This window comes from Squalius cephalus (assembly GCF_949319135.1).
Source record: "Squalius cephalus genome assembly, chromosome: 3".
NCBI lineage: Eukaryota > Metazoa > Chordata > Actinopteri > Cypriniformes > Leuciscidae > Squalius > Squalius cephalus.
Genome location: NC_137124.1, coordinates 14,973,052 through 14,988,959, shown reverse-complemented (window position 1 = coordinate 14,988,959; position 15,908 = coordinate 14,973,052). Strand labels below are relative to the sequence as shown.

Below are 15,908 nucleotides of genomic sequence, written 5' to 3'. Positions count from 1 at the left end.
TGTATCAAGTCGGACAAAATTTCTAACCGGCATGCTCTGCTTCAAGTCAGCCGCCGATCGGTCTGCGCAGAGCTGCATGAAGTCAAACAAGCCTAATACAAGTGACGCGTCTTGTGTAATTCAATAGTCTTTGTCAGCACGGCTCTGTGTGAACGAACAGAAAACAGTGTGCAAGTTCCCAGTTGAGTACTCTTTTGCATCTTCTTGCGCTTGAATGCTTTAAACTTGCTTGAATGTTCAAACTGACAGTACTTAAAACGTGCGAATGATAAACTTTCACTCTATGATGGATAAACTTGGAAATGAATACATGAATACCATGCGTTCAGAACCGTGGAGCCTGGTACGAACAGATTACGGATCAGCTACGATCCCTAGTACTTACTTGGTGTGACTATCGCAGATGCGCATGTCGCAGTCACTGCTGAAACTATATATTGTGCAGCCCAAGTTCACAATATCTTCTTTTGTGTTGTGCAAAAGAAAGACATTTATACAGGTTTAGAATTACATGAGGATTGCAAGTTTTCAGAAATGTGGACAGTAGTTCTTCACAATTTGGGTGAAAATGTAATATGTATATACATTTCTTTATTATTAATATACTTTTATGTGAGTCAATATAAATGATTTGGAGGCAAAACCATGTGCATCTCAGCACAGCTGTTGATTCACATCATGGTCACTGTGTGATCTTTTGTTGTTCACTCCTGTATTGATTTATTTAGGTCCAATTATTCATTACCGTTTCTCCCTCTTCCATTGGTCCTTTCACCTGTGTGAATTGTCATTTGCTTTTTGTATTTATCTATAAGCTCTTTTTCTTGTTATATGTATCGATCACATAGTGAGAATGTGGATGGTTTAGATGAGAAGAGTGCAAGCGTTAAGTCTGAAATCAATGCGTTTGTGCGCTCTGCAATAACAGTGTTTTGACTGCGTTTAGTTGGTGGACGGCGCTGACAGGAGATGAATCCGACCCGGAGAGTGGGAAATTACGGGGGAGGCACGTACATCCGGCGCCCCACTGTCTCCCATTGTCTCCCTGGAAATTAATTTGCATTGCCTTTTGCTTTCTTAAAATTCCTCTCTCTGGTGAATTCCTCTCCATATCTGGGCTCAGTTACTGTAGGAAAGCCTGTTTCTTGGACACCCTCACTGCTGGGATTGAGTCTAACACCTGTGAGTGAACATCACTTTTCAGACAGACCAGATTATTACTGTCAGACTCTTGACGATGTAAATGCATCTTATCTAGCAAGCTATCCAAAACCGTTCTGCTGTGTTTGAGCTTATGCATCCGAGCGCAAGATATGTTTGGCAGCCAGATCAAATCACAAGGTCCATAAAATGTGCAGATAAGGAGTTTATTACAAACAGAGGCCAACATATAATAGACTAACTGCTTGATAATGTCCAGGTAGATCCTTGACTATTTCCTTTTAAGTGTGCCGGTGCAAAAAACCTCATGGGGATGAATTTAAAAGCATGACATGGCAGTGGCATTTGTCTGGAGTCTGATGAGAAATAAAGCAGCATAAAGAGAACCGCATGTAATCAGTCTGTTCAAGTTTTGATGAGCTTTTAATGTCTCTCAACATAAAAAATGAAATATTGGACTGAAACAGACTGTGGTTCTCTTACGAGAGGTTCTCTCGTATTGCGTAAGAAGCTTACGCTACGGGTAAAGTCATCTTTTCTCGAGATATGAAGCCAAAAAATTATCCTTAATTTAATATCTTGTCAACGCAGTGCGGCAGCAAGCAGACCTAGAGCAAGCGAAGTCGCGTGCTCATTGGCTGCTCTGCGGCAACTGCAGCAGCCTATCGCTGAAACCTTAGCGTGACGTCACGCCCAATGAGCGCGCTGGGCGCGCTCACGCGTCACAGCCCATGTGAGGAGGCGTGGCTTTAGCTTATAAAAGAAGGTTCAGAGGCTGCTATTCTCTGATTTTTGTCTCTTCAGCGACGCACTACGCATCGCTGGACTCTGAGGAAGCCGCCGTTGAAACAAGCGCCTTGCAAGCCGAGGATTACCTGAGGAAGCCGGTCGTCTTCGCCGCCTTCAGCTATCCCTGCCTGCTTCGCTATCCGGCGATTATATCCTTTTACATTGCATCATGCCTAACTGCATTTCCTGCAAAGCTCCGCTCAGCGAAAGAGACCGCCATGTGATCTGCGTTCTCTGCCTGGGTCGTGACCACGCAGCCCTCGCTCTCTCCGCGGGCGGCTGTGAATTATGCGAAGAACTGCCGATGTCGACCCTGCGGGCTCGACTCGCCTCGTTCGACGCTCTCGCTGTCTCACCGTCTGCCTCCACCGGGCCGCGCAAGAAGAAGCGCCGCTCTCAGAGGCCACCGGAACCCGCGGCAGCTGCTGAGTGCTCGCCGGAGCCCCTCCCTCGAGCCTCGCTATCTCCCTCTCCCCTTCCCGACGCGCAGCGGCCGGCCTTCGCCCGCACTGCCGTCGCCCTAGGGGATGAAGCGGACGACGCCGCTTTATCAGACAGCTGTTCTCTCATGGCTTCGGACAGCGAGGCATGGTCGGGGTCTCACCGCTCCGCCTCCTCGACACAGGAGTCTAGCAAGTCCCGCGCCAGTGTCGACGCGGAACTCCTCCGCCTCCTCACCAAAGCGGTCGACCAGATGGGACTGGACTGGTCCCCACCCAAGGCCCCCGCGCCTAACAGGCTCGACGGGTGTTTTCTGCCTAGCCGCCGCCAAGCGCCCGCCTCTAGGTCAGCACCCTTCCTGCCTGAGCTCCACTCTGAGCTCGCTAAATCGTGGAACGCCCCATTCTCCGCGAGACTCCGCTCACCGGCCTCCGCGACCCTCTCCCAAGTGGACGGGGCCGCCGAGAAGGGATATACACAGATCCCTCCGGTCGAAGAAGCCGTGGCAACGCACCTTTGCCCGCCATCCGCTAGATGGCGCTCAAAGTCTGCCCTGCCGTCAAAAGCCTGCAGGACCACCTCAGCCCTCGTCGGCCGCGCTTTCGCTGCCGCCGGCCAGGCCGCTTCCGCCCTGCACTCCATGGCTGTGCTCCAGATCCTCCAAGCCGATCTCCTCCGTGATCTGGACGAGAGAGGCCCGGATCAGGACACTCTGACTGACCTGCGCAGCGCGACGGACCTCTCGCTTCGCGCCACCAAGTCAGCGGCACAAGCCATCGGAAGGTCCATGGCTTCGCTCACCGTCACCGAAAGGCACCTTTGGTTGACGCTGGCGGATATGAGCGAAAGGGAGCGCGCAGTTTTCCTCAACGCCCCGCTTTCCCCCACCGGCCTGTTCGGCCCAGCGGTCAGTGGGATTGTGGATCGCTTCTCAGAGGTGCAGAAAGCCTCACAGGCTATGAACCTCTTTCTGCCCCGCCGCTCGAGCTCCGCTGCAGGCCGCTCTCAGGATCAGCCTCCTGCACGCAGCTCGACACAGCGCTCTGCTCAGCCTCCATCTTCGCGACGCCAGGGCGGCCGCCCTAGACAGCGCTCAGTCAGCCGTCGCAGACCGCCTCCCCCCCGGGGACCCCGGCCTAGGATAGCGCTGAAACCTGAGCCCGCGAAGTCCTCCTAGCAGCCGCAGGGAGGAAAAGATGGCTGAGTCCCGCTGCGGCCGGACTGCCATCAAAGCGCTCAGCCCTGTCAGTCCCCTTAAAAAAGGCTACTGCAGTGGTTCACATCGCAGCCAACGAGCCAGTAACACAACTCGCTCGCCTGCACACAAACGCCGTTTTTACGGCGACCCAGAGATATCTCATAAAGAGTTTGGTTTCGGGTTTTCCGGCTCACGCCGAAGGTGTCATGAGTGTAGAAAATGTGCCCACACCCACGTGCTCACCACTACACACAAACACAGTTTCCCCGGTAACGCTCACAGAGCGCACTCTCATAAAGCGGGCAAGCGCCGCTCGAGTGCTAAGTGTAGAAAATGTGCCCACGAATCTGTGCCCACACCTACACGCTGCACGCTCTGTCACTCAGTTATCCCGGGATGCAGATCTTCTAAAGCTCCCCAGCACTGGCCGTGTTGTGTATGTAAGCCCCGCGCCCGCTCACGAGCGCGCGCACTTACAATCAGACACGTTTACCCCCATGCCGCTCTCGCGCCACGGGCTCCCAGCGTCAAAATGTGCCCCGTCCACAGTGATCGAGCCATTGAATGCTGCACAGCCAGTCCCCGCTGTCTGCGAGCCCCCGTATTCGAGCACCGGCGACGCGCGCAATGCGCGCGTCCCCCTATCTTCTCTGATACAGGTTCCCCATCCCGCACAGCGCGGCGATCTGAACCCAGAGACCATTCGACCCCTAGCGAGATGTGCCAGCGCATGGCAAGCTATCCAGGGCGTGTCAGAATGGGTGCTGAATACCATAAAGCACGGCTATTCGCTTCAATTCGCTCGCCGTCCGCCTCGCTTTCTAGCACGGACCGAGACGAGTGTGAACACAGAAGTGGCTCATCTGCTTCGGGCAGAAATAGCAAAGCTGTTGCACAAGGGGGCTATAGAACAAGTGCATCCTTCTCTGAGCGAGTCGGGCTTCTACAGCCGTTATTTCCTCGTACCCAAGAAGGACGGGACGCTGAGACCCATTTTAGATCTGAGACACTTGAACAGAGCCCTCATGAGACGGCCGTTCAAAATGATTACAACCAGACAAATCCTCGCGCAAATTCGCCAGGGAGACTGGTTTATCTCTCTCGATCTGAAGGATGCATACTTCCAGATCCAGATAATTCCCCGTCACAGGCCATTCTTGAGATTCGCCTTCGACGGCCGGGTATATCAGTACACCGTCCTGCCGTTCGGTCTATCTTTGGCACCCCGTACATTCACGAAGTGCATGGACGCGGCTCTCGTTCCCCTGAGAACTCAGGGGATACGGGTACTGAACTATCTGGACGACTGGCTAATTCTAGCGCATTCAGAGTCAGAGCTTTTGTCTCACAGGACAGCGCTTCTCGGCCATCTGGAAAATTTGGGTCTCTCGGTCAATTGGGCCAAGAGCTCATTACTGCCCCGCCAGTTTATCTCGTTCCTCGGAATAGAACTGGATTCGGTGGCTATGACGGCCAGACTGTCAGAGCAGCGCGCGCGCCGCATTCGACACCTAGCCGCATCTTTCCAGACGGGCAACCAGACTCCGCTGAGAACATTCCAGCGAGTTTTGGGACACATGGCCTCAGCGGCTGCAGTGCTTCAGCTGGGCTTACTGCGCATGCGCCCGCTTCAACGCTGGCTAAGAGCGCGAGTGCCTCACCGAGCCTGGACGGCCGGCAGCTTACGAGTCAGAGTGAGTCAGGGCTGTGTCTCAGCCCTTCGACCCTGGCTGGCAGCCGAATGGTATCGCACTGGGGTGACGATGGGAGTTGTCTCACGCCGGAAAGTTATCTCGACAGACGCGTCCAACGGAGGTTGGGGAGCGCTTTTCGAGGGCAGACCGGTCTATGGCCGCTGGTCAGACCAGGAGTGTCGCCTTCATATAAACTGTCTAGAGATGCTGGCGGTCGAGAATGCGCTCAAGCACTTCCTCCCATACCTGCAAGGCCACCATGTACTGGTCCGCACAGACAACATGTCAGTGGTAGCCTATGTGAACCGCCAGGGCGGTCTCAGATCCAAAATGCTCTGCACCCTGGCGGAACGCCTCCTAGTGTGGGCTCAGCACTCACTGCGCTCACTGAGAGCCGCGCACGTGCCGGGTCGCCTGAACGATGGTCCAGACAGACTGTCCAGGGACAATGTTCCCCCGGGAGAGTGGTCCTTGCATCCCCAAACAGTCCAGTTACTGTGGCGCCGTTTCGGCAGAGCGAAAGTCGACCTCTTTGCGTCACAAGACAACGCGCAATGCCCAAAGTTCTTTTCAAAGAACGAGGACGCGCTGGCCCAGAACTGGCCCAGCGGCCCGCTTTACGCTTTTCCCCCGGTCTCCCTGCTGCCGCAGGTTATCGAGAGATTCAGGGAAGCGCGCCACACGGTGCTCCTCATAGCCCCGTATTGGGAGAATCAAACATGGTTCCCGGATCTAATACGGCTGGCGGACACAGCCCCCTGGCCGTTACCGGTGAGGAGAGACCTTCTCTCTCAAGCCCACGGCTCGATTTTGCACCCCCATCCAGAGCGCTGGTCTCTGCATGCGTGGGTCATCAACGGTTACCCGTTGACTTGCCAACAGGGGTTGTGAACACGATCACACAGTCTAGAGCCCCCTCTACGAGGCGGCTCTATGCTTCAAAATGGTCTGTGTTTAGTAAATGGTGCACCGCCAAAGGGCTGGATCCACTAACATGTGGGGTATCGCAGGTGCTGTGCTTCCTCCAAGAGCTGTTGGACGCGGGCAGGTCCCCCTCCACGCTCAAAGTTTATGTTGCGGCCATCTCAGCTTTTGCCGACTCGGCGCTGGGCCGCGCATTAGGGAGGAACGAGTTCATCATCCGCTTCCTCAGGGGAGCGAGGAGATTGAACCCGCCGCGACCCCCGTCGGTTCCTATTTGGGATCTTTCCCTGGTCTTAGAGGCCATGAAAGCGCATCCCTTTGAACCCATGGAAACAGTGGATATGAAATATCTCACGCTAAAAACCGTTTTTCTGATAGCACTGTCGTCAGTTAAACGCGTGGGTGACCTTCACGCGCTGTCAGTTAACGCTGCATGCCTCGAGTTTGGACCTAATGACTCTAAAGTCATCCTCAAACCGAGACACGGTTATGTCCCCAAAAGTCTGGGCACACCGTTCAGAGCGCAGGTCATTTCTCTCTCCGCTTTGCCGTCATCCGGCAGCGAGATCGATGGTAAACTCCTTTGCCCTGTCAGAGCGCTTAGGAATTATACTACACGCTCCGCCGCTGTCAGGCGCTCGGAGCAGCTTTTCGTTTCGTTTGGTGGGCGCACCAAAGGTCTCGCCGCCTCGAAACACAGCCTGTCCAGGTGGATAGTGGACGCGATTGCAGCCGCTTATGCGTCTAAAAATCTGCAGTGCCCGCTGGGTATCAGAGCCCACTCCACCAGAGGCATGGCCTCTTCATGGGCTTGGTCTAGTGGAATTTCCATTCATGACATTTGTACAGCGGCAGGCTGGGCCTCCCCCTCTACATTTGTGAGATTTTACAATCTGGAAGTTCCTGCCCTGCAGGCTAAACTCTTATCTGTCTAAGTCCCGCGTAGCCAGCCCACTCTGTGTGCAGACTACTGCTGTGTGATTTAGCTCTCCTGGTTGAGCTCAATTCTGGGGTTGTTAGTCAGACCGGCCACGCCGCTCTGAGCCCCTTATGTGTGTGCTTATGTACTGCGCTAGCCATTCTTGGCCGCCCGGTTCCCTGTTATAGTGTTCCCCGGGTTTCTCCCTGGGACTCATTCAGTGGATGCGGGGCGCGCACGGCGTTGACAAGGGAAGTTCCCGTAGCGTAAGCTTCTTACGCAATACGAGAGAACCTCTCGTAAGAGAACGTACTCGGTTACCTAACGTAACCTCTGTTCTCTCTAGAGAGGGAACGAGTATTGCGTAAACCGCCGTGCTCGCGCCACGAGCTCACTCGCTTCAGCGACAAAAACCAGAGAATAGCAGCCTCTGAACCTTCTTTTATAAGCTAAAGCCACGCCTCCTCACATGGGCTGTGACGCGTGAGCGCGCCCAGCGCGCTCATTGGGCGTGACGTCACGCTAAGGTTTCAGCGATAGGCTGCTGCAGTTGCCGCAGAGCAGCCAATGAGCACGCGACTTCGCTTGCTCTAGGTCTGCTTGCTGCCGCACTGCGTTGACAAGATATTAAATTAAGGATAATTTTTTGGCTTCATATCTCGAGAAAAGATGACTTTACCCGTAGCGTAAGCTTCTTACGCAATACTCGTTCCCTCTCTAGAGAGAACAGAGGTTACGTTAGGTAACCGAGTACGTTTTATGGGATGGGGGTGTTATGTGTGTTTGAGGGGAGCCGTTGGTTCAACAGCATTAGTGGATGATGGTGCTCTAACAGCAAGATAGTAGCAAAATCTCCATTCACCCCATGTACTTTTAAATGCATGGTACATGTATGGGGGGGTTGAGGGGTGAAATTGCAAGCACAATAAACTTCACAATAACAATTGGCTAATTTAATATAGACTGGAGTGAGACCATAGTCGTCTCTCGAGCTGTCGCAATCTTTTTCTACTCGATCATTTTAGCGCCTCAGTTCAAGTAAACGGCAGTTTTGATGAGCTGATCATCTGTTCCGCTTTACAGCACGAAAAATGTCGAGAATGAACACAGGGCTCGACATTAACACTTGTCTGCTTGTCCTGGAAAGGTGGATTTTTTTTTTTTTGGAAGTTTCAAGTGAAAGAGAGTTTTACTTGCCCGACCGACAGAAACGCGAGAATGATTCTGATCTTATACAGTCAGTGTAAACACAACAGCGATTGGTAATGGATAGTGTATTTCTGGTATCTGCGCTGCCTGTCTATTCGTGAGAGAGACATTAGTGGAGAAATCAAAACAAATGAGTGTAACAGCACACACAATAAACTCACAGAAGAAACATACTGAGGTAAAAATTGAGTTTTTTTATTTATAATAATATGATATAGTTAAGTAACATAACATGACTAAGGTAGCTGTTCTATAATATCACGATTGCAAATGTTACATTGAATTTATAGTTTAATAAACAAGTACTCTAGTTAATATGTAGTCACTTACAGTTTAGACGCAATATTGACTGGTTTTGTTCTTTCACCACGAAAATAGTTACAAAAGAAAAGCAACACTTAGCGCTGTTTTGTTATTGAATGATTCAGCATTTTGAATGAATCGTTTTAATGAATGACTAAATGATTCATTTATTAAGACGGTCACTTGCCGCCACCTATTGGTTTATTGTTTAAAGGTACATTGATTTAAAAAAAAGAAAGAAAATATATATATATCTCATACAATTATTTATTACAGTTGTAATTTTGCAGTGTAAATTAATTAATTTGTTTGATAACAGCCCTTATTTTTAAAACTGAATTTTATCAAATTGTAAGAATTTGACATGAAAGATAACTCATATATTTAGTATGGTTTAAAAAATTGTCCTTTATAAAGGTAGCCTAAATAACGCCCTGGTGTAAAAAATCACAAATATACAGATTTAAGTATGTAAAAGCTGATGAGAATATTCCTTCAAAATAAATTATATTTACTTATGACAGACACCATTTAAAGAGTAGAAACATAATTATGAAATTAAAAATGTATTATAACATTATTATAAAAACTTCCATATGTGTAATTTAAATGGAAGTAGCTTACAAATAAATCATTTTAACCATTAATATTAGAATGATATACCAACTGGGGTTTCTTATGGTTTACTTTACAGCATTAGTTGGGAGATATTTTAGGCCCCAACTTAATCAATATGGAATCAAATTGTTTTTTTTATTATTATTATTATTTTTTTTTTACTTGAAGCAAATATCTTGAAGCAAAATGTTTTCTTGTCAGAAGTTTTTATGTATTGGTTAGGATTAAAGGATGTAGAATGTGGTCATGCAGAATAAGGCATTAATATGTGCTTTATAAGTACTAATAAACAGCCAATATACTAGTAATATGCATGCTAATAAGCAACTAGTTAATTGTGAGAATTAGACCCCAAACTAAAAGGTTAGCCTACCTTTTTTTCTATAGAGGATTTCTTATTTCCCACTGTGTGACTACTAGGGGTGGAAATCTTTAGGCACCACACAATTCGATTCCAAAACGATTCTTGATCTACATACAGTCTTATTAATTAGTTTACCGACTTCTCTTTAATTTTCTTTAAATCGTACATTTAATTGTACATTATATTTAGTTATGTAATTGTAAGTACTTTTAGTTTATAAATTAAAACAATTGTGTTAAGAATTTTCAGCTAACTATATATAGTTTCAAAACATACAAGCATATAGTAAACAAATCACTCTTATAGATACTGAAAGCACTCATTACTCAAGTATCTTAATGTTTTGCAGTCAATAGCATTAAGTGATTTTTCTCTTTCTTAGCATTACTGCTGTTTGATTATTACTGATGACATCATGGGCAGCTGGAGATCTAAAAGGTCGCATTCACACTAATCCACAGCTCTATTTTGACATATCAGATGTTTGTCCTGTCTGTCTAATCCCTTAAGACATAGGCTAACTGACTCTTTACATTAATTTTGCAGCTTAAAAACATTTGAGATGTAAGTGCATTTAACTACTAACACGGGATCGCAAACATCGGCATGCTTCGAGCGCACACACGTGACCTATGCATTCCAAATGGAATAAAATAAATGATTCCTTTGTGGAGCATTTTGGGGGGGAAATGCTGAAATACTTATGAGCAAGACCACCGATTTTAAGCATAACGTGAGGCAAAGCGTGCATTTCTCACAGTGCATATCCTGTGCAATGAAGCCTGCGATTACCCTTGTAATTCGCTTCAACCTTCTCGATCTTTATAGATCATGTAATGGAATGTTTGAGGGTTTTTGTGAATGTGCTTCCGTGTGTGTGGAATTGGAAGCAAGCAGAATATGGCTGTTTCTCAAGTGCACACAGTGCCATCGTGCATCTGCGGTTAATCGACTCCCACCCCTAGTATCTGGTCCGATTGGCCATTAACTCCTACTGAGAGCTTAATTTTGTTCTGTATACAGAGTTCTGTCATTTACGGAAATGACAGCGACATTCTGCAACCAATAAAATGAACCATTAGGCGGTTTACAATTAATAAACAACTTGACTATAGTATTCAGTTGCTGTTGTCAGAGGTGTGTGAAATGTTTTTACAATGATTTACAGAATGACTTATCCCATCAGATTTGAATTGAAACTATCCATTTATTAGACCTTTTTTTTTTTAATTATTTTTTTATTTTAATTTATTAATTATTTTAATTTATTAATTATTTTAATTTATTAATTATTTTAATTTATTTTTTATTTTATGAGTTTTTTGATTGCGCTTTTGGGTGTACAGTAGTATATGAAAGTGCTATATAAATCCCTCATTCATTATATTAATTTAATTAATTAATTAATTCATTCATTCATTCATTCATTCATTTATTGTTAATCCATCTTGCTTTGTTTTCAGTGTTTCACGCGATGGGCGTTTTTTTTTTAATTTACCCTATTTTCAATATTGACTTATATTTTTTAATAAATGTTTTTCCTGTAAATGATTCATTAGTGCTACTGTTGTTTCTAAAATGTTTTTCTCCAATTTTCCTCTTCTTTTAAAATATTTTTTAAATAAGTAATGTTAACCAATTATATAGAATTGCATTATTATTAATGTAGTTTCATGTCTTTAAACGTACAGTATGTCATTTTTTCGCCGCTAGGGGTCGCTAACCTCTTTCCAATAACAAAGGCGTAGTTTGATGACGCAACATTTGCTAAGAATTATGGATCTTGTCGTCAAAGTCAAGTCGACCGATCTAATAATGTTTATGGATGACTGAATACATCGATGCTTTTATCATGACTGTGATATGAAGCAGTTCGGGATTGCTAAGAGACAGCTATCAGCTCCACACGCGACGCGAGTCCAGCGGATATAAAAGGAATATGGACATTTCATTCTACCGAACTACACGCAAGTGCAGAATTATAACTCACAGGTCAGTTTATTAGACAAATTCAACTTGTGAGGTAACGCAGCGCTGTTTCACTTGGTCTAACATTACACTATCACACTAAACTGCATTTGAATGTGTTGAAATTTATGTGTTAGTTTGTCTGTATGAGACTAGCAGTAAGCTAGATCAACATTAGAATAACATACAGATCATATTCTAACATTGTTGAACTATATAACATTGATTAGTTTTATGTAAATGTGCTCACCTGTTTAATAAAGTACATGTAGGAGCGGTCGAAGTCTCGAACGTGGAGCTCTCGTTTATATACTGTCTATGGGAGCTCTCGGCATCTCGAAAACACCGCGCTGATATTGATTCTCGTTTTAGTTCTCCTTTTTTATCCAAAGTCTGCTTGCCATGGTCCATAATGTTTGAACGAAACAACAACAGCGTGCAGATAGACATTACGAACTACACAGTTGTCCACGTCTGTCGCCTTGGTTACTATCAGAGGGCTCTGGTTGCTATGGCAGTACAAGCGGAAACCAGGGAGAACACGGATATGACGCCATTGACGGCGACAAAACGGAAATAAAGAAACGGGACGTGTCTTCGAATTAAATTACAAATTTCTCCTGGTTTGAAAGTTGTTGGAAACAGTCGGGATAATGTAAGTACACAACTAAAAAAAATATATAACATAGATATAGTGATTTTTGCTATTTTTAAAGCAAAAAAGTTACATATTGTGCCTTTAAGGTTGAGACACAGTAACCCATTTTACTTTAATCTGATGTATTTCTGAGTGAAAAAATAAAATAAACAAAATAAATAAGAAAAATGTAGGACGGGATTTAATTTTATCAATAAAATATTTTCTTTGGATTAACATGCACATGTGAATCATGCACATTAAGACCAGGAATGTGTATTAAGAAACTAAATTACAGTCCATTTGGAGTTAATGTAATAAACTTGTCAATTTACCCAAATCTGAAGCTCTTTCTCTGTCGATCAGGGAACAGACAAGGACGATTAGTCTGCAGAGAACAGTTAACACTTTAACAATTTCTAGTGTACAAGAGGATGTTAAAATGGTAAAACAGTCTTGTAATTCAAGTATTGCCAAGCTAGTTGTGGTTCTAAACATAGTGCCTGTTGTTTGAGACGCTAGTTTTAATATATATATTTTAAATAAATTGTTACTGTGCACACTAGATTTAATTCAAATATGAAATATCCACCGACTTCAACCTGTACTCAATCTCCTTCATTTTATATACGTGTATGTCATCTGGTTTTGATTTTAAGTGCATTGGTAGACATGCCATGTTAAAGTCTGCTTTTTGCCAAGAAATACAACTTCTATTCGCTTTACTTCCGTGAGCAAATATCCAGGACTTCGGGTTTACAGAGGAAAAAAAGAGGGGAAAGTTGAAAGATGGGAGGAGAAAAGAGCTGCTCTTTTGTAAACACACTCTGCAGCCCTGTTTAAGGCCGAAGAGGTGATGTTGTACGCTGTGATGAGGGCACCTGGTTTTGATTTGGTCCTGCATGTGATCCGCGGCAGTACGCAGTGATGAGACTAGCAGAGCTCCACCAGTATTCGATTCCACGGAAACCAATTAAATAAAGGCACTAACTCACTCGTCTCTCCTTTTTCTTCATTTTATCTGTAGACTTTTCCCTCCATTTCTCCCATAGAGTATAGTGCTTTCCCTTTGACTGAGGGACATTACAGCAGTAAAGGCTGCCAGGAAAAATAAAGCAGCCGGCTGGATTTGGAATGTTGGAAAATGAATCTGCTGCCAGTGAACAAAGAGATGTAGTCAGGCGTTTGCATCAACCACTGCGATGGTAGGGTGATCTTGTTGAACAGCAGTTAAATGGCCTCAGACTCCAGCAGGGCCTTGAATAGTTCACAAGTGTATTGAAACCTACAGCACGTTCTTGCTGTGTAGGATAACATAAGAGTAGACGGCATAAAGTATTTACTTTACCCAAGAACACAAAAGCCTTGTTTTGGTATGTGTCATTCAATTGACACATGGATGTCATTTTTATCATATATGGATTGCCCTACTGGATGTGGAAAGTATCTGGATCTTTGTTATGGCTCTATTAAAGGGGAAAACAAGTTGTCCTTGAGAGCCCCTTTGGCCCTGACTGACAATCAAGTTGTCTACCTGGCTCCTTTTTATAAGCCTGCTCTGAAAAGGTAAAACATAAAGAAAAGGTTTGTTCTGGTGTGGTCTGATGATTGCTTTGAATTTACAGATTGGGAACTGTTTAAGTCTGTATGTCCTGGTTTAGACGATCTCACAGAGACTGTCTGATTATATTGTATTTTGTGAAGATTTGGTCATTAAAAAAAAACCTTGTATAGTATTTCTAAAAAATAACAAGCCTTGGATCTCCAAACATGTTAAAAATGCATTTAATCTAAGGAGTATATATATATATTTTTTTAAAACATGGAGATAGTATTCGGTATAGAGAGGCTCATAAACTAGTGAGAAATTGCGGTACAAGGAAAAGGTAGAAACTTTGTTTACAAATGGGAAATCTTATTTAGCGTTGGACGGAGTGAAGTCTATACTTGGAACTAAACAGAAGACTAAGGGCCAGATTTACTAAACGGGGCAAATTAGCGTGTGAGCGCAATTCCAAAAAAAAACGGTGATGAGAGTGGAAAGTTCTGTGGGTGATCTACTGATGACGTGCAAATTTAAAGTGCCCCTATTCTATTTTAAAGGCTCCTAATTTTGTTTTGGAGGTCTCCTACAACAGGTTTACATGCATCTTCTCATAATATACATTGCACATCACCACATTTTTCAATGATTCTCAAACGACTTGACGGATGAATCAGTCTCTCTAAATCCGTCCTTTCCGAGGGCCTACTCTGCTCTGATTGGCCAGATGACCCAGTCTGTTGTGACTGGTCTACCGCTTACAGCGTGTTTCGGAAGCTAACGCCCATTACCACAACTGAACCTCAGCTCCGTCCGGAGGCTTCCTAAAGCTCAATGATTGCACACACTGTAAAGACCGTAATGATGACGTTGATTTTACCAAATCAATCCGAGCACGAGTCCGATGATGAAACACTGGAAGAAATACTTTTTCAACCCGAACCTCCATCACAAGGACGACTTGAGCAGGACATTTCTCAGTAATACACTATAATACAGTAATACTCATTTTGAGATACATTATGAGATTTTGCAACTAATTACTCACCATCAGTATTAACAAGAGTATGTCCATCAACAAACCAATGTGTATATTTCTAATGTAGGAACTGCATCAATAACGGTGCATACGTAAGCCCAACACTAATGTGAATGACTGATGTAACAAACGTTTGTAGGAAAAATCTTTCTTTACTCAAAATAGTTAGAACGGCAGACAATCTGCATTAATAGACGCAGTTTTAGGTAATAGTGGGCCCAAAGAAGTATTTCAGTAAGAGAGAAATAACGCAAGTTAGTCGATTAGCCAGGAACTTAAGTCAGGAATATAAAACACAAAACTACATATTTTGAACACCCGGTAGAAAATGTATACATCAATAATTATTCAATAATACCAGTAAATTGACTAGTGCAAACCTTAGTAAATCACCTTGCATTATTCATTTAAATACTCTCCTCCCATAAATGTTGCGTGTGTAAGGGAAACTCCTACAAATGCATATGCATAGGTCAGCCTCAAAAATAAGCCTGTCCACGCCTTTTCAGCTCTAATTTTAGTAAATCCTGCATGTCAGCATGTCTAGTAAATCCTGACTGTAGTTTTTTAATGCCAAAAGAGGGTTTGCGCTGGTACAAGCAATCTTAGGGCTGTAATCAACCAAAGAAAATCTTGGTCGACTGAAGTCCTGAAATTTTCGACTAAAAATCGACTGAAAATGACGTTAGGAAAAAAAAAGTTAAATTAATTAGCTGCGCACTGTGCGCAGTACTTGGTAGCCTTTGTTGTCCGCCTAAATGAATTATAAATAAACATAAAAAACTAGTAGGCTATTTGCAGTATATTAAATCGTTTTTGACCGAATTATTTTGCGCTGAAATGAGTCTGTCGGCTCTGACAGCGTTTCATCACGTGCACCTGCGCAATATCATAGCCTACGATTTCCGAAAATAGTACTATGTTGTCAACTAGTGATATCACAAAAACCTTTTGAGGAATATGCAACATAATTTAGACAATTGTTTTTGTCATATGTATTATAATAACTGACAGACACTATCATTTCAGAGGCTGAACATAGGAGCTCAGCTTCGCGGCTGAGACACGAATAGACTATTAACTTAAAGCTTTTACTCTTAA

The 15,908-nt window shown here is 44.7% G+C and overlaps 1 long non-coding RNA gene across 1 annotated transcript in view; it reads left to right on the top strand.

The window, feature by feature from the left end:
• LOC307155694 overlaps positions 1-15,908 on the top strand; it is a 167,404-nt gene that overhangs the window by 24,500 nt on the left and 126,996 nt on the right. The gene's annotated exons all lie outside the window — the stretch shown is intronic.